Source organism: Bos javanicus, chromosome 10 (assembly GCF_032452875.1).
Source record: "Bos javanicus breed banteng chromosome 10, ARS-OSU_banteng_1.0, whole genome shotgun sequence".
Classification (NCBI taxonomy): domain Eukaryota; kingdom Metazoa; phylum Chordata; class Mammalia; order Artiodactyla; family Bovidae; genus Bos; species Bos javanicus.
The window spans coordinates 56,068,155-56,087,964 of record NC_083877.1 but is presented as its reverse complement, the minus strand read 5'-3'; the positions used below and the strand labels follow the sequence as shown (position 1 = coordinate 56,087,964).

At 40.4% G+C, this 19,810-nt stretch overlaps 1 protein-coding gene across 1 annotated transcript in view; it reads right to left on the bottom strand.

The window, feature by feature from the left end:
- The window catches only part of WDR72 (WD repeat domain 72), a 226,498-nt gene extending 216,747 nt beyond the window's left edge, over positions 1-9,751 (bottom strand). The window contains exon 1 of the mRNA XM_061431240.1: positions 9,669-9,751. The gene's annotated coding sequence lies outside the window, so the exon portion shown is untranslated. The remainder of the gene's footprint in view (positions 1-9,668) is intronic.
- Positions 9,752-19,810: the final 10,059 nt, after the last annotated feature.

The window sequence follows — 19,810 nt, the reverse complement described above, 5'->3', positions numbered from 1 at the left end:
GGAAACGCAGGTTTAGATCCCTGGGTCAGAAAGATCTCCCAGAGAAGGAAATGACAATACACTCCAGTACTCTTGCCTGGAAAATCCCATGGACAAAGGAACCTGGCAGGCTATATAGTCTATGAAGTTGCAAAGAGTCGGACATGACTGAGCACATCCAAGTACACATTTTGTGATTAGCTTTAACTAAGTATGTGTATAAACTCTGAAAACCTCTTTCCAATCTTGAGCCATATTTTTCTTTCCCATATCCAAGTGTAATCTAAAATTACCTATTTCTTTAATTCACTTATTTTTAAGTACTAAATTAACTTACTTAAGGATAAATTGTTATATAACTATCTCCTTTAAAATTATCTTAATCATTAATAACTATATAAAATGATGGGATTTGACATGCTGCTTAGATTTTTTTCAAAATGTACATTAAAATAAATACTTGTCTATTAACATCAATGTTTACTGTGTACTACGTAAACTTATACTGAGAAACATGTCTCTAATCGAGTCCCAAGTGAAATCTCTTCCTCTGCCCACTCATAAATCTCATTGCAACCCAGGTAACTCGTTACACGCCAATACTCTTAGTTGATGATCCCACCTTCCAATAAGAAAAGAGCTTCCTCTCATCACTTCAACAAACCATATCTTTTCCTCATGTTTAGCTTATTTCTCTAAGATAGTCGTAGTAATCTCCTATGATCACATCTTTATCATTACCCCAAATTTCATCTTCTGTCACCTCAGTTACTCCTTCTATTAACCCTTATTTCTTATTTTCAGGTGGTCTCCCTTTTCTTTGGCTCCTTTGCCTTTACTTATATGCTGCTGCTAAGTCGCTTCAGTCGTGTTTGACTCTGTGCGACCCCATAGACGGCAGCCCACTAGGCTCCTCTGTCCCTGGGATTCTCCAGGCAAGAACACTGGAGTGGGCTGCCATTTCCTTCTCCAATGCATGAAAGTGAAAAGTAAAAGTGAAGTCGCTCAGTTGTGCCTGACTCTTAGCGACCCCATGGACTGCAGCCTACCAGGCTCCTCCATCCATGGGATTTGCCGGGCAAGAGTACCGGAGTGGGTTGCCATTGCCTTCTCCGTACTTATATGCATTTGGTTTAAAAATACTTATTGTCTATTGTGTGTTAGAGACTATGCAAGATTCTAGGAATGTAGACAAGAATCTACAAACCTCAAGGAGTCACAAGTATCTGAGGAGACAAGGACGTCCTGTGTCACCAACCATGTCATGAGTGCCTTGTAAGGTAAATGCAAGAATGTTTGCAGAGGAAACACAAGTGGAACTTGAAATCTAAGGTAAAAAGGATTTCCCCATGGAGGTTAATATCTAAACTCAAATCCCAAATATTATATACTTATCAATATTATACACATGCTGGTTTTGTGACCCAGGGAAGGCTCTAGTTATTTTAAGCTTTATTTTCCTCAACCATAAAATGATAATGTTGTCTACCTTACCTGGCTGTAATAAGATTAAGGAGACAGCATGTACTCAGTGGTGAGGCCCCAGAGTTAGTGAGCTTGGATTCCAATGCCAACTCTACTACTACATGGCCTGGGGGGATTACTTTACAACTGTGTATTGGAGTCCCATCAATAAAATGTAGATAAATAATAATATCTATCTAATAAATAATAATATCTATCTAATATCTAATCTATAAATAATAATATCTAGTATCTATCTAGTAATATCTATCTAATAGATGTGAAAGTTAAGTGGGAAAATCCATGAAAATCATTAGATAGTGAACATTCAATAAATGTTAGCCACTCTTATCAGAAGGCTTTTTAAATCTCAATATCTGTGTATAAATCCTGTTAAGTAAACAGCAAAACAAATAACTCATTTATAATCCTTCATTTTATTATTCATAATTTACAATAGATCTCATCTATTAAGTGAATTAAGCAGAGGAGACTAAAATAAAACTTTAATGGTACCAAACTGGCAAAGTAGAAGAAAATCTACCCTCTTTCCATGTATTAAGAATTAAGCCAAACTCACCCCAAACCTCAGAATGTGACATTACTTGGAATAGGATCATTGCAGATATGATTAATTAAGTGATGATGAGGTCATACTGGATTAGGTTGGATCCCAAATCCAATATGACTGGCATCCTTATAAAACAGGGAAATTTGGAGAAAGATGCACCCAGGAGAGAGACACGTGAAGATGAAATCAGAGATGGGGTGACATTCCTATAAGAGAAGGAATGCCAAAGATTGTCAGCAAACCACCAGAAGCTAGAAGAGAGGCATGGCGCAGATTCTCGCTCACAGTCCACAGAAGGAACAACCCTGCTGACACCTCGGTTTCAGACTCCGAACCCCTGGAACTGTAAGATGATGCAGTTCTGCCACTTAAGGCACTTAGTTTGTACTGCTTGTTGCGGCAGCCCTAGCAAACTGATATACTATCTGACACATTTGGTTTCTTTCTAGTAAGAACATAAATCTTAATAATGTGTAGATCGATTCTGGAGATATATACTTAAATTTTAGTCTGAATCACACAATTGGTCATATACCAAATTCTGTTCTCTACTTCTTTTGTGTAATACATCTCCTTTCTACACACATTACAGGTTCCTTGAAGAAAGAATATATTCATTTATTAATTCAACAGGTATCTGTAAAAGTGAAAGTCTCTCAGTTGTGTCCGACTCTTTGCAACCCCATGGCCTATACAGTCCATGGGATTCTCTAGGCCAGAATACTGGAGTGAGTGGCCTTTCCCTTCTCCAGGGGATCTTCCCAACCCAGGGATCAAACCCAGGTCTCCCACATTGCAGGCAGATTCTTTACCAGCTGAGCCACAAGGGAAGCCCAAGAATACCCACTCCAGTATTCTTGCTTGGAGAATTCCATGGATACCGAAACCTGGCAGGCTACAGTCCATGGGGTCACAAAGAGTCGACAGGACTGAGCAACTTTCACTTTTCTGACATTCCAGAATCCTAGCAGAAGCGTAGCCAAAACAGATATATCCAGAGGCTTACAGAGAGAGAACACCATAGTGGTTTATAGAGAGTGGTAGAGGAGGGCCACTACTTGAGGGTCATAATCCAAAGGAATCTTAGCATTATACTGGAGTAGTCGGTTCTTTAAAAAGATATTTTCTGGGACTTCCAGCTCATTTCAGCATTAATTCAAGACACAAAAGTGAGTCATTTGAAACTATTCTTCTCACCTTTGTGGATTTTCTGTCAGAAGCAGACAAATCCTACCTCTCTTTTTATATTCTCCTACCTCACCTCTTTTCACCATTTTCTCCTGTCCTGGCTCCTCCAGCCAGATCACACTCCCACCTCTTGCCTTAATTACCCTTTCCAAGACTGACTCATCTGCAAACAAGGTAGTGGTGTCATCATTGGGAACTCTTACTCTCAAGCATTTGAAAAGTGGGATGATCCTTGAAGTCAGACAGATCTAGGGATATAATCCTAGCCAAGGGAGTTAGACTTATTTACCGACTGATGGTGAGTGTGTAGATTAAATGAGACAGTGCACGGGAAAGTCCCCAGCACAATCCCACTTCTCAAAATACTTGAGAGTAAGCGTACCCAATGATGACGCCACTGCCTTGTTTACAGGTAAGTCAGCCCACCACTTAAACACTAAACAAATCAAAAACAACTTAGGTCCAACCACAGGGGTGATTAAGGTGCCACGTCACTCTTTAATCTGAGGGTAAATGTGCAAATAGATTGTCTCTACTTAATCTACAAAAGCTATCCATTACATGTGTGAAAGGGGCATGCATGGACAAGAGTGTTTTCTAGGCATCAGGACTCAATACAAAAATGACAGCGAAAAGTCTAGTGTAACACTGGTGTCATGGAACAAGATTGCTAGTACAAAGTGAGATTTCTACACTGCAATGATTTCAGGGCAGTGGATGTCACAAGAGGTGGCTGAGGGAGACGGGGAAGGGGTTGGCTGACTACAGGTCAATAGAAACCAGGCAAATATAGCACTTTCTAACATATCCTGGCTTCTGCTTATTCTAAAAATATATGTCCCTGGCAAGGAGGATCCCTCTTGTCATTTCTCTGTTGGGTTTCTACTGACCAAAGACTGTCAGGTGATATCAAGAAATTCTGTCCCTTGGGCATAAATAAATGCCCAACACCCATAGTTCACAGGAATATGAACGCCTGAGAGGCCTGGAATCGATCCAACCCATTTTAACTAGCAAGAAACTACCTAGTAATACCTTGTTTGTATTTCTTGGAGGAGGGACACAAGAAACACTTATTTCATTCCACACAATAATTCACCACAATCAGAGGGAGCACAGCAAGGGCAACACCATCTCCCAGCTGCTGATTACATCAAAGGCTTGCAGCACAAATTCAATTTTATGATGTTAATCTTGGCCTGCCACTCAGAAATTTTCTCTGAGGGATATGATTTTTCTCTGGATTTCATTTTAAGAATGATTTTCTTCACCCACAATCAATAAAGATATGTTTTCATCAAAAGACTCTATCTTGGTAGAATTCAATTGGCTATTTCAATCCCTTTTGGTGACACAATATTAATTAAAATAGTTTATGTTGCACTTCAACTGGAAAAAGAGTCAGTGAAAATAGCAGCTACTCAGAACACATGTTCTATACGCATCAACATGGAGGGCAGAAAATAATTTTCTCTTTCTCCAGGCGGCAGACATTAGCTATTCAAGAGAGTTGCTCTGACTTAGTTTATCTCTGTGTTATCACTGAAATAATAATAATAATAATAATAAATAAGCTCTTCCTGTTTGTATAGTTTGCTCAATAGGAAATAAAAATACACATGAAGAAAATGCTTCTAATTCTCACCTGCTAGTGCCTCAGGAAGAGCGAAATAAATGTCTGTGCCCACGCAGCATTATGGGATATTAAGAATCACAGTCACTGTTTCTCTTAATTAAAAACAGTTATAATGTTATTAAAAATTCTTTTTATTTTCAATTCCTAAATAATGGTTGCAATTGAATACATTTTCTTTCTAACACGGAAACATAGGACAAGTATGGAGTTTTTCACACTTAAAAAAAGGAGAAAATTATGTAAATGTATTAGAGGAAATGAATTCTCTTTTAACAATGATTTTTAAAGTGGCAGTTAATTCACTTAACAAAAACATTTATCAAAGTACCTAGTATGTGCCTGACTCTGGTCACCACTTGAGGCTGAGAGAATCTGAACTTGAGGCTGGAAATCTAAATTTTAACCAGTTCTCCAAAGATATTCTTAAGCACATTTGAGGCAAAGGAACTTAAATCAATCTCATCATTGCCCCTGTACCACACAATTAATGGAATATACAAATTATTAATAAAATTAAAGAAATATTCACTGAATAAAAGACCAAAAAGAATAAATCCCTCAAAAATTCTTGTTTGGGGCCTGATCTGCATGACCACCTGAGAACATCAAGACCTAGCTGGCCTAATTTGGGCCTTCCACAGCCAAAAGTCCTCATCTGGTCCCTAACCTACTATTTTTCTCTGCAGTGACTATAGTTTAAAGTAGTTAAAAGTCTTTTTCTATCTACTGCCATCTAAATGACACAGAGAAAGAAATATTCCCTGTTCTGTAGGACTTTGTAAAAAAAAACTACCTGAGGTCTTTCCTTGGAAATCCATGTGGGGAAAGGGCCTTAACAGGAAAACTCTAAGTATTCAATCATTGAGAAAATACATACATTGTTTGCAAGAAGGAATAATTCAAGATGATTAAGTTAGAATTTTGAGGCAAAGTCTTCCACATTTCCAAGAATTTTAAGAGCTAATGCTACCAGAGAAAAATCATAAGGGGGTACAGTCCTTTAACAAATTCCTCCTAAAATGTTCAAGTTGCATTTTGGTATTCCAAAAGAACTAACACATTATCCAGATCCCATCCCCTAAAAATGTTTTTCTAAGACTCACTTCAACTGCTCAGAATGAAAACAAGAACTGGAGCAGGAAGCAGGGCCTAAAATAGTCTGAGATCCTATCATGTAAACACAGGAATGCTAACCTTTGTCCATCAAAGAATTCTTGGTGTGGTGGAACTCCTCTAACAGAGCCAGGTCTTAAAACAGGTGGATGTTCAAAGTAAACATTTAGTGGTTGGGAAATAGGGATAATAGAGGTGAAACTATAAAAAACTTCATACGTCATTCTGAACAATAAGACTGGTCTGCTTTTTATGATATACTTGAAAACATGAAATCCCATCGATACTCAAGGCTGGATTTCTGTTGTATTTTTCTCTCATCAAGAGACTAAGATGAGTGAAGGGAACCAAATTAGCTGATTGTCACCTGTGCATCATATAGTCTTGTGTTTTCTAGGCAACTAAGTCTTCCAACAAAGTTGTGATGTACACACTTATGGGAGAGACTTGAAAATCAAATAAGGACCTAATAATGTAAAATAATGGACTTCCCTTTTGGCTCAGTGGTAAAGAATCTGCCTGCTAACGCAGGGGACATGGGTTTGATCCCTGGGTTGGGAAGGTACCCTGGAAAAGGAAATGGCAACCCACTCTAATATTCTTGCCTGGGAAATCCCATCGACAGAGGACCCTGGTGGGCTTCAGTCCATGGGGGTTACAAAATAGTCAGACATGACTTAGTGACTAAATAACAACAATGTAAAATAATATACAACACTCATTTTACATCTGAGGAAACCAAAGCTCATAGAAGCAAAATATTTTGCCAACATCCTGTAGCCAGTAAAGGATGAAACAATATGTGTCAAGATTTGTATTTGTCATGTTTTCTCACCCTATGAGACCCTCACACTAAAGTTTCCTTTGGCCTGGAATGCTCTTCCTCAGCATTTCCTCCTGGCAAACTCCTATAAAAATGGAGCCTTCAAAACTGCAACTAAATTGTAACTCCTTTGAGCCTCTACTGGGTGATACATTGCACTCCTCAAGTCCCAGCACTTCCTTTTCTACCTTTAGGGAGCTCTGATTGCTCTGCTCTAATTCTTCCTCTCTCAGTTACCTGAACCCTACCATGAATGTTTAAAGGGCAGCAAACTGTTCTTTTTCCTTTGCATTTTGCTTGCAGGTAGTTTTACATATAACAAAAAGTAAAAAAAATGTTGAGGGGGATGTCAAAACATTAATGTATTCATTATGAGTGAATGTGGTATAGCTTTAAAAGCCACCTCTTTTTCTTCTCCCAGACAAGTCAGCTTGAATGTTAACTCTGAGGTCTGCACAAGGAGAGAAAGGGAGATGTAGAAAGATATCTTTGGCTATGAACTTGTCTGTAATTACTATTTAAGCAACCTAAAATCTTATCAGCTTTCTGGGCCCTGAACTCACCCTTCACTAGGAGGAAACACAGTCAATTCACCAAGAGATTCAATGATTCAATTAATGACAATTCCCTCATCCTGTACTTGCTTAGTTTTTATACACTCATACATAGGATTTTACTTTTTCCAGATGAAATTTCATTTTGTTAAAAGCAAAAAAAGGAAGGGCTAGAAAACCAAGATAGATTCAGGAGTCTCTAAAACTCACACCCTTAGCCACTGCATGGCATTGCTTAGGTGGGGCAGGGGCACTGCCCAACGTGTTAGGAAGCCCTTTGGAAATGACAGCAAACTCTAGATGAGATGTTGGTCTAGAACAGCAATATCTAGCTCTAGAAGCTCTAGAAATGAGACGGTGCCTTTTATAGAATAATTCAAAAAGATCCAAATGTCCTTTATGATCAATACAGTTTCCTTACTTTGAAGACAAAAATGAACTAAAGTAAGTTAAAGGACTTGTTCGGAGAAGGCAATGGCACCCCACTCCAGTACTCTTGCCTGGAAAATACCATGGATGGAGGAGACTGGTGGGCCGCAGTCCATGGGGTCACTAAGAGTCGGACAAGACTCACTGACTTCACTTTCACTTTTCACTTTCCTGCATTGGAGAAGGCAATGGCAACCCACTCCAGTGTTCTCGCCTGGAGAATCCCAGGGACGGGAGAGCCTCATGGGCTGCCATCTATGGGGTCGCACAGAGTCGGACACGACTGAAGCGACTTAGCAGCAGCAGCAGCAGCAAAGGACTTGTTGGTACCCCAGAGTAAAGCTGGGGACTTGCCAGGTGTTCAGAGACGGTCTGGTAAGAGAACTTACACATATTCTTTCAGTCTTTATCCCTACCTCATTGCCTTGCCTCTAACTCAGAACATAATTTAAAAGTGTTAGACTAGGGGAAAAATAACTATACATTCAGAGCAGAGCTTCCAGAGAAATGTCTGACAGAATTCTTAATAAGAGATGCTGCATATTGTACCACTATTAAACAACAGAAAAAATAATTGTCAAGTCACAGATATATTTGAATGAAGCAATCTTTAAACTTTGAAATATTCCTAATACCACTATTCTCAAGATTGCACAGTTATTTAATAACTTATATATACTTCTATTCCAGTTGGCCTCTATAAACTAGAACCTTAGATTTCTAAAGCATTCACTTCATTGGATAGACCTGTTAATGCAAGATATTACACACAGAGAGAGACTTATACTTTAAGTTGATATTTTATTGATAAAATAATTATAATTTACAAATATCTTCCCCCAAAGTGGTGAGGATATTAGAACTCAATATAGCCCCAATTTTTGTGGTTTAAAAAATAATAATCATGTTTACTAGAGCTTTTCATGGACAAAGTTTCCCTTTCTCCTCTTACCCTTTGCATTCTTTACAGAAAACACTATGGGTACACAGTAATATTGAAGGAGCTAAAGGACAGGTAAGGAACAAAAGTCACAAGACCGGATTAACCACAAATAATTGCATGCCAAAAGAAGCTGTTTTCTTCTTCCCTGATCTTTAAAAGGTGAGAATTCAGGAGAGAGAAAACTAAACCCACTGTTTGCTGGGGGGCAGGAGAAGTGGGGGTGAGGGTAGGAAAGGGGATGGAAGGGACAACGTTTCCAAATCCTTTCTTCAGATAAAACTATTCAAAACAAGTGACCTAGTTTTCAAAGATGACCTTGAACTCCTTTAGCATAAAACTACAAGGGGGAGGAACAGAAAGTTAACGTTGTTTCACAGCAACCTTCTGATTGCCTCTTCCTAACAGTTTTCGAAATGAACACAAAAACGTTCTAATGGATGAGGAGGGGGTTAGGGAAGCACCTGTCCGCAAGGCAGTACTGCTAGTACTTCACCTTGGCCAGATTTTTCGTCAATGCAGACATCACTCCCTGGATTTTCCTGTCCCTCGTCCAACTTTACAAGTGATAATAGTGTTGTGTCCGCAACCTTTATTGCTGGCGCAGCCGCGGGTGCACATCAAGGAAAGTTTTCACCAGATTCCCTGCCCCGGCAGGTCCCAAGATGTCACACCCTCTCCTGCCGGCGTCCACCGGATCTTTTCCCCAGCTACTCGACTCAGCTTAATGAATTCAAGAACTCCAGTCCCGGAGACGTCCGATTTCCGAGTCCCAAGAGACTCTCTCAAGACCTCACTTACACCAAGCCATCCAGGCCCCGCTACCACAACTCGAAAGGACCGATTTGACAGGTGCCTGTCTTCGGTCACTACGGATGCGACATCAAGACGAGAGAGTAGAAGAGGGAGTTTTCCACGTGCAAGAACTTGGAGCAGAAAAAGAGATTATAACTACTGCAACACGAGCTCACCTTCCTTCCTCGCCCCTCGGTATCCAAACCCTCGACTTGAGAGCGGGAAGCCAAGGGCAGCACGAGTCCGGGGCCGTCCGGGGCCACAGCCTGGGACAGAGGAGCCCGAGCCGAGCCCGGGGCGGCTGCTTTAACCTAGACTGGGTGCCGCGAAGCTGCAGCGGCCCGGCAGCTTGACAGAGGGGTAGCAGGACACAGGGGCGGTCTTTCAGGAGCAGCCACACCCTCAAACCTGACACCTCGCCCCACCCGAAACCACGCCCTCCCCCGAAACCACGCCCTCTCCTCCTGCCCCTCGTCCCTCACCCCTCCCCCGACTCCAGCCGGAACTCTGGCCACCTCTAGCCACAGGCGCTGTGTGGTCCAGCCACTCCCTCCATCTCACGAGCGGTGGTGGCTGGAACAGGCTGGTCCGCGGGCGTCGAGGTGTTCTTCCAGGGGTGGAGGGAGTCAAGAGTTAGGTCAGGAAAGTCAAGGTAGGCCAGGTGATATGGACCCTCCCCGGCACTGATAGAGACTGGGAGCCCTGGGACCTTTGTTAATGGAAGGGAGGAAGTTCCCCTCCACCTAGCAGAGAAGAGTGAGAGTCCAGGGAGCTAGGAAGGGTGGAAAAATTCACCCTTGAAACGGGAGTCCTGACCTGCTCTTGAGTGTGCCAAGTCAGACTACTGACTGGGTAATTTAGAAAAATGGGAGGGACAGTTTGTTTTTCTCAGGTTTCTTGGTCATTTTACTTTTTCCTCCAAACCTGTGGGCAACGTAGTCCTGGATTTTAACACTCCCAGAAATAGGTGGGGAGATATATTTTTATTTATTTATTTGATGTGGATCATTAAAAAAAATAAACTTTTATTACATTGCTTCTGTTTTAGATTTTGGATTTTTGGCAGGAAGCATATGGGATTTTAGCTCCCCACCCAGGGATAGAGCCCAAACCACCAGCATTGGAAGCTTGGAGTCTTAACCTCTAGACCATGAGGGAAATCCCTAATGGGGTGAGATTTTTAATCACTCCCTTTCACTTGTACCTACCTGGCTTCCCAAATACTAAGGATAGTTGGCCAGGCCCAAGTCAGAGCACAAGTTCTAGGTCCTCTGAGACCTAGAGGTCTGAAGTCAGACTTCTCATACCCTGGATCTTCCTGTGTGAAACCCTGCAGAGGAGGATACCACTCTCATCTTCATCCTCTGCACCAGGTTAGCTCCAAGTCTTGGTTTATCTGGAAGCTCACTTACCCCAGCAGGTTGGTGTTCCTGCTCTTCACTCCCAAGTTGCCTCACTTCCTATTATAGCACTTGTCACAACTTACTGCAATTACTTGTTGCACTGGCCTCCTTGCTTGACTGTAAGGTCTGTGAAGGAAGGGACACCAAACATATAGTGGATACATATAAAATACTGTTGATCCATGACATGTATCTAACAATTGCCTGTTAAAGTGACCCCAGCCTCCAGTTCTTTATGAACTTCCATCACCTATCCTTAACTTCTAAGTCTGCAGAATTTTATTTCAAAATTAACATTCCCACCCCTACTGCCATTCCCAAATCTTCATCCTGCCAGTTGAACAGAACTTTCTTCAAGCTTCGTAAAGATGTAAATAGAAAAAGAAACTTAGACTTGGTTCCTCTTGTCTGAGCTCTGCCATAACTAGCTCAGTGGTCGTAAAGGCCCTCAACCATTCTGGGTCTCACATCAGAGCCTTGGATACTTTTAAAGCCAATGAAAATTGGGGGAAGAGGAAAAATTAAAAAAAAAAAAAAAAAAAGCTTTTAGGAAAAAATGACCTCAGTAAAAAAATTAAAAATGAAATAAATGAGAAAATGAAATAAAAAATGAAAAAAAATGTTGATAATATATAATATCAATGTAATGGTCTTTATTGCCAGTGTAGTCATTGACAGCATTGAATTTTCCAAGCCTTATAATCACGGAAACCAGTAAGAGTTACAGAAATCTTCCCAGTCTTTCATGTTCTGGGAATGGTAACTGGTTTATTGCAAGGAATCATCCTTTCCCAAATGACTTAAATAAGACTTACCTTGTTTATCTATGACACAGACCCTCCAAATTTCCATTCTTTGCATCATAAATGATTAGCTGAACTCTGAACCATTTGTGCTAACTAACCAATAATCTGAACAAAATATCTGCTACCTTGACCAAATTTAGTCCCATAAAAATTTCTTTTGAATAATGTCTCTCTTTATCTTGTTTTTTTATATGCCCTTGTAAAATATAATTTTTAATACAGGCATGCCTAAGGAATATTGTTGGTTCCATTCCAGACCACTGCAGTGGAGGGAATCACATTTTTCAGTTTCCCAGTGAGTATAAAATTTATGTTCACAACATACTATGGTCTATTAAGTATGCAATAGCATTATGTCCAAAAAAAATGTGTGTACTTTAATTAAAAAATAACACTCTTGGAAAAATGCTTGCTCAAGGCAGGGTTGTCTCAAACCTTCAATTTGTAAAAAATGCAGTATCTGTGAATCTCAGTAAAGCAAAACAGTCTAAAATGAGTTGTACCTGTATTGTTTATAAGGAAAGGGCCCTCTCAAGAGCAAAAGGGCCCTGTGTCAGTTTCCTGGTTGTAAAACAGAGGGCAGATCTTTTTTGACCCCAAAACTAGTGAATTCAGAAGCTGAATTTCCAAAGAAAAGCAAGTCAGATCTTGACCTCAAGTCTAGACCTCAGGAGGAAGAGCAAGCCAGCATCTGAGAACCAAACTGGGCACTGGAGGTGACTTGTTTGGCTAACCTGGGTTTTGTTGTTGCTATTATTTTTTAATTTGAATTTGAATGTATACCAACTCTGTAGTCTTCATCATTTATATTACCTATTTGATCATTGAAAACATTTAGGTTTGTATCTCTAGAATGCTTTTGTGCTCTCAGAAAAGTGCCCTGAATTACAAAAATATCTCCTCCCTTTCCTCTACCATGTCAATAGAGATAGCCAGGCAATGATGTCTGTTAATCTCTCTACTGGATGATTCAAGTGTTTGAATGAAAGGACAAATATTTCATTTATAGTTGAAATGTGTTTGTTTGGTGATAAGATACTAAACAGTGCAACAGTCTCTCCTTTTGAAGCACTGAAAGATTTTTTACCAGATAAAATAAATATCCCTGGAGGTAATTTAACTTCAAATCAGAATAGATTCTTTGACATGCTTTAAAAAATGAGTAGAAATAATACGCAAGGGAATTAGTTTGGCCAATTCTATGAAATAATAAAAAATAACTTGTGATAGTTTGAATACATGTCCAAAACTTCTGTATTACTCCTCCCTCTCTGGTGGAGCCTATTTCCCCTTCTCCTGAGTGTAGGCTACATTTAGTGATTGGCTTCTAACAAACAGAATGTGGTAGGAATGGTAGAGCGTAACTAGCAAATATACATCGTAAAATGCCACTGGAACTTCCACCTTGTTTTCCCTCTCTCTTGTATCTGTTTTTGGAGAAAGCCTGTGAACATGTTGTTAGGACATTCAAGGGACTTTATAGAGAGATCCATGAGGTTAGGAACTAAGATCCCCTGCTAATAGCCATCAAGAAGCTGAGGCTGCCTCGTGTGAGAATGCCGTTCTAGATGTGGATCCTCCAGTCGGTTGACTTCTTAATTGCAAAGTCTCTGCAACCTGCAGAGAGACCCTGCAGCAGACCCACAGAGTTCAACCATCCCTGAATTGCTGACCCACAAATACTCTGCAGTAATGGTGGTTGTTTTTAAGTCACTATCCTATGGTGATTTTCTATACAGCAATAGAAAACTAATACAGAATTGATTCAACAATGTCCCTGACATTGATGTCCTAAAGATAATGCTAATAATACCAAGCATCATTTGAGTTTCCTGCTTTATAATGCTTATATATTTTCCAAAATCCTTTTGATAAGCTGAATTACATGGACATTTATCATTCTTCTCAACTAGCCAGTATTCATCCCTGTTTTCTATGTTTGGAGAACTCTAACCCTCCAACATCCGCTGGATCATGGAAAAAGCAAGAGAGTTCCAGAAAAACATCTATTTCTGCTTTATTGACTATGCCAAAGCCTTTGACTGAGTGGATCACAATAAACTGTGGAAAATTCTGAAAGAGATGGGAATACCAGACCACCTGACCTGCCTCTTGAGAAATCTGTATGCAGGTCAGGAAGCAACAGTTAGAACTGGACATGGAACAACAGACTGGTTCCAAATAGGAAAAGGAGTTCGTTAAGGCTGTATATTGTCACCCTGCTTATTTAACTTATATGCAGAGTCCATCATGAGAAACGCTGGACTGGAAGAAACACAAGCTGGAATCAAGATTGCCGGGAGAAATAACAATAACCTCAGATATGCAGATGACACCACCCTTATGGCAGAAAGTGAGGAGGAACTAAAGAGCCTCTTGATGAAAGTGAAAGAGGAGAGTGAAAAAGTTGGCTTAAAGCTCAACATTCAGAAAACGAAGATCATGGTATCTGGTCCCATCACTTCATGGGAAATAGATGGAGAAACAGTGGAAACAGTGTCAGATTTTATTTTTGGGGGCTCCAAAATCACTGCAGATGGTGACTGCAGCCATGAAATTAAAAGACGCTTTCTCCTTGGAAGGAAAGTTATGACCAACCTAGATAGCAGATTCAAAAGCAGAGACATTACTTTGCCAACAAAAGTCTGTCTAGTCAAGGCTATGGTTTTTCCTGTGGTCATGTGTGGATGTGAGAGTGGGACTGTGAAGAAGGCTGAGCGCCGAAGAATTGATGCTTTTGAAGTGTGGTGTTGGAGAAGACTCTCGAGAGTCCCTTGGACTGCAAGGAGATCCAACCAGTCCATTCTGAAGGAGATCAGCCCTGGGATTTCTTTGGAAGGGCTAAAGCTGAAGGGCTTTGGCCACCTCATGCGAAGAGTTGACTCATTGGAAAAGACTCTGATGCTGGGCGGGATTGGAGGAGAAGATTGGATGATGCTGGGCGGGATTGGAGGAGGAGAAGGGGATGACAGAGGATGAGATGGCTGGATGGCATCACTGACTCGATGGACGTGAGTCTGGGTGGGCTCCAGGAGTTGGTGATGGACAGGGGGGCCTGGCGTGCTTCGATTCATGGGGTTGCAAAGAGTCGGACACGACTGAGCTACTGAACTGAACCGAACTGAACCCTCCTTGTGAAGCAGAACCTATATCTTCATAGAGAATCTGGAAAAGAGTGCCTTGCTTACTCTGTCAGTCCATTACACACAAGTCATGGACACATGTTCTGAATTGTGCCAATCAGATTCACAGCCCCAGACAAATACCTCCACAGCCACATCTAGTTCCCAGAGGCAGCGGTGAAGTGCTTCTAGCAGCTGCATCACACACCCAGCAGCAAAGACATCAGTGTCTGTGCCTAATACATGTGGCTGTGATGCTCCGCGGTACCAGGGCTGTGGAAGGATTTTGGACTTTGTCATGATTGCATAATATCCAAACTTAGTTTTCCACTTTCAGAAACATTTCCAATATCCTTTACTCAAACTCTTTTCTGCTTAAAATTGCAAGTAGTGCTTTCTCTTGCACATAACTAGAAATCCTGACCGATACAAGCAGATTCTGTATCCATTTTACAGAGGACCAAAGTTCTGAAGTTATGTGTCACTAGATACAAGTAGCAAATGATGGAATTGAGACACATTAATTAGTCCAGATTATGGTAAGCAAACAGATAATTAAACTTTACATTTAAAAGATAAAGGGCTTGTGTACTTTAAAAGAAATTATGTTCATCTTTAAATCAGCTGAAATGCTACTTCTCTGCCCTGTCCCTAATATTAAGTGCTGATATTATGGCATCAAATGCCTTCTTGCTTCAGGAATGGACTGTGTTCTTCCAGACTTCCTTGAAATTGTACAGATACTTCTTCCTGCAAGTGCTCTTCCTGTCCATCCCTGGCACCCACACATTTTAGTCAGTTTGCATCTTCCTGCTTCAAAACCCAGATTTAGTGATGATTTGTCTTTGCAGCCTCTCCTGAGCCCTCCAGAAGAGGTAATTATTCTCACCCACTTCTCATGCACTCTCAGAGTTTTGTTTCTATCCGTGATAAAATGTTTGCTAAGCTTGTTTATCTGTGTTAACAACCCTAACATATTCCAGCAAAAGAAACAGAAAGACTCCCAGCTCTGCCCAGACAATGAAGAGAGTCTTGAAAAAAATAGGGGCTTAGAACAAAGTCTTATTGAACATGGACATCAGCTGTAAGAATGCTGACAACTAGGTGTACATCCCATATAAAACACTGGGGATGTTTTCACAGATAAAAATGAACGATTCTAGAAAAGTCTTTAAGAAAATGACATTTGAAAGTTTCTCAAGTAAAAGAATACCCATCTGATGATGAAGGTCACTACTTGACAAGTCCAACCCTTACACAAAGAGTGTCCCTTTGGATTTTAGTACCTTACTTTTACATTTTAACTTAAAAAATGGAATTATATAGAATCATGTAGAAACCTCGAATACAAAGCAATAGTAAAAACATTTCAAGTCATGTTAATAATGACATTACCCAATACCAAGGATAATAAGCAGATTCTAACGTCTTTCAGAGAGACTTCCCTGGTGGTCCAGTGGTTAAGAATCCACCTGCAAATGCAGGGAACATGGGTTTGATCCCTGATCTGGGAAAATCCCACGTGTTGCAAGGCAGCTAAGCCCATGTGCCACAACTACTAAGCCTGGGTGCTGCAACTACTGAAGCCCATGTGCCTAGAGCCCGTTCTTTGCAATAAAACAAGCCACCGCAATAAGCCCATGCATTGCAGCAAAGAGTAGCCCCCACTTGCAGCAATTAGAGAAAGCCCACACATAGCGACAAAAACCCAGTGCAGCCAAAAATACATAAAATTTTTAAATAGTAATAAAAAAAAAATCTTCCAGAGAGAAAACTAAAGGTCATTTGCAAAGGAAGAAGAATAATTGTCTTAGGGCTTCCCTTGTGGCTCAGTGCTAAAGAATCTGCCTGCCAATGCAGGAGACATGGGTTCCATTCCCGGTGGAAAATCCCACATGCCCTGGAGCAAAGCCTGAGTGCCACGAATATTGAGCCTGTGCCCTAGAGCTCAGGAACTCCTGAGCCCTCGCACCACAGCTACTGAAGCCCCTACACCTAGAGCCTCTGCTCTGCAGCAAGAGGAGCCACCATAATGAGAAGCCTATGCAGCACAACTAGAGGAGCCCCTGCTCAGTACACCTGGAGAAAAGCCCATGCAGCAACTAAGACCCAATGCAGCCAATATTAATTAGTTAGAGAAAGAATAATTGTCTTAGACTTTTCCGGAGCAACGCAAGATATTAAAAGACGGTATATCAAAGTGGATAATAAAAATTTAGCATTTACTGTTGACATTTCACATACATTCTTTCGTTGCATTATAATCCCCTAAACCAAGAAGGTATAATGAAAACTATGATAATACCTGGCAACGGCAACTTAAAATTTGTCCTTCTGATCAGTTATTGGGGAGGAAAGTTGGAACAGTTTTATGCTGTTCAACTAAAGCCCTAACTATAAAAATTATAGAATTTTTAACATATCAAGTGCAATGTGACATTTTAACTAGGAGAATGGAAGTGTATGTGTCTCTGTGTGTGTATTCTTTTATAAACTGGCAGTGAGATTGAAGATCCTTGGGTGACTTTTAAAGAAGTTATAAGCCTGTGAAACAGGAGCTTAAAAAATGATGGCAGATTCTTGATTATAGCAGTGCCATTGAGCAACCCTATAATAAAATATTTTAGGTGAACAGTAACATTTAGACAGGTTATTTTTTCTAGCACTTGCTTTCAAGGTCAAATATATTTCTTCTTCCTGTTTTGGAAGTGCTACATTGAAAGTAAAACGAGAAAAGACAAGTAAATGTATTTTTTATGATAGAATTCTGAATCCTAAAAAACGCTAGCTATTGAAGCAATTTGAAGTTGTTACTACAACAATGACAAAATCTAGTTATTTTCCATGCTCTAAATGCTTCATACAAAAGCAGAATAATTACCTGAGACAGTGTTATAGAATGAATGACCCAGATGCACTTTGGATTTTGCAGTGTCCTTGTAACTTCTGCTCAACTGGCAACATTTGTACTTAATCATCAACCGTTGGAAGCTTCCAGAAGAAAAGCTGTCCCATAGACTTTAGCATACTCTGACATGAAGGGAAGGTTAATTCCCAGAACGTGATTATATTAACATATCAGTAAGAGTCAAGGAACAGAGTGGTCTGTCTTAGTACTATATATATTATATATATTATTCTGGGAGAAGCAGTTCACAAACAAAAACTGAACTTCAATTTGTAATAGCAACAATCACTTACATTTGGATGGTACTTCTTCAGTAAGCGTTCATACATATTATCTTAACTGATACAGTGAAAGGACAATATAGCAGAAATGGAATATACAAATAATGGAGAAAGGACATGACATAGAAGTCATTTGCTTTTGACTTTGTATAACTTTTGGCAATTCTGTATGATGTCATTTTGAGGTGAAAGTTTGTTGTTATCCTAAGCAGCCATTACCTTTGAATTATCTTTTATGACTTAGTCCCTTTGATTTAACCCAGTTCGTTCTACAGATAACATTAACTCCCCTCAGTTTTCAACTTTCCATTATTAAAAAATAATTCAGATTACTTCTTTTTGCTCATCTGTTCCATCCTTTCATGCTTCCTAGTTCTTAAGTTTACTCTGCTCCCACCCATGCCCTGTTTTGTTCTAAGTTTCTACTCCCATTATTTACCTCTCTGTTTTGTGGTTACAATCCCCATTCTCTCCCTTTATTGCACATGTCAAAATTGTGATTATATATCCATTTGCTTATTGATTCCCCTACTGCATTATTAGAAGCTCCATCAGGTCAGTTCAGTCGCTCAGTCATGTCCGACTCTGCAACCCTGTGGACCACAGCATGCCAGGCCGCCCTGTCCATCACCGACTCCCAGAGCTTGCTCAAACTCATGTCCGTCAAGTCAGTGATGCCATCCAACCATCTCATCCTCTGTCATCCCTTTCTCCTCCTGCTTTCAATCTTTCCCAGTAGGGTCTTTTGCAAGGAGTCCTTATGGAGTCAATTCCTTATGGAGCTCAGTAGCTCCATAGCTGTACTTAACCAGTCAGTTTCTTTCACCACTATACATTCATTTATATCAAGAGTGCTTAGCTTAGCATATAGAAGGTTCTTAATTAAATGTGTTGAATAATAAAATGAATAACTAAATTTATATGTCCAGTTAGCCAATTGTAAAAAAGAAAAAACTTAGAGATGCTAACTCATGTGTTACAAAAACAAAACAAAACAAAACAAAAACAGATGAATTAAATATTTAGAAGTGAAAAAAAAGGAATTTCCAATTTTCTAGGTTCAGTTCAGTTCAGTCGCTCAGTCATGTCCGACTCTGCGACCCCATGAATTGCAGCACGCCAGGCCTCCCTGTCCATCACCAACTCCCAGAGTTCACTCAGACTCATGTCCATCGAGTCAGGAAGGCCAACCAGCCATCTCATCCTCTGTCATCCTCTTCTCCTCTTGCCCCCAATCCCTCCCATCACAGTCTTTTCCAATGAGTCAAATCTTCGCATGAGGTGCCCAAAGTACTGGAGTTTCAGCTTTAGCATCATTCCTTCCAAAGAAATCCCAGGGCTGATCTCCTTCAAAATGGACTGGCTGGATCTCCTTGCAGTCCAAGTGACTCTCAAGAGTCTTCTCCAACACCACAGTTCAAAAGCATCAATTCTTCGGCGCTCAGCCTTCTTCACAGTCCAACTCTCACATCCATACATGACCACAGGAAAAACCATAGCCTTGACTAGATGAACCTTTGTTGGCAAAGTAATGTCTCTGCTTTTGAATATGCTATCTAGGTTGGTCATAACTTTCCTTCCAAGGAGTAAGCGTCTTTTAATTTCATGGCTGCAGTCACCATCTGCAGTGATTTTGGAGCCCAAAAAATACAGTCTGACACTGTTTCCACTGTTTCCCCATCTATCTGTCATGAAGTGATGGGATCAGATGCCATGATCTTCGTTTCCTGAATGTTGAGCTTTAAGCCAACTTTTTCACTCTCCACTTTCACTTTCATCAACAGGCTTTTGAGTTCCT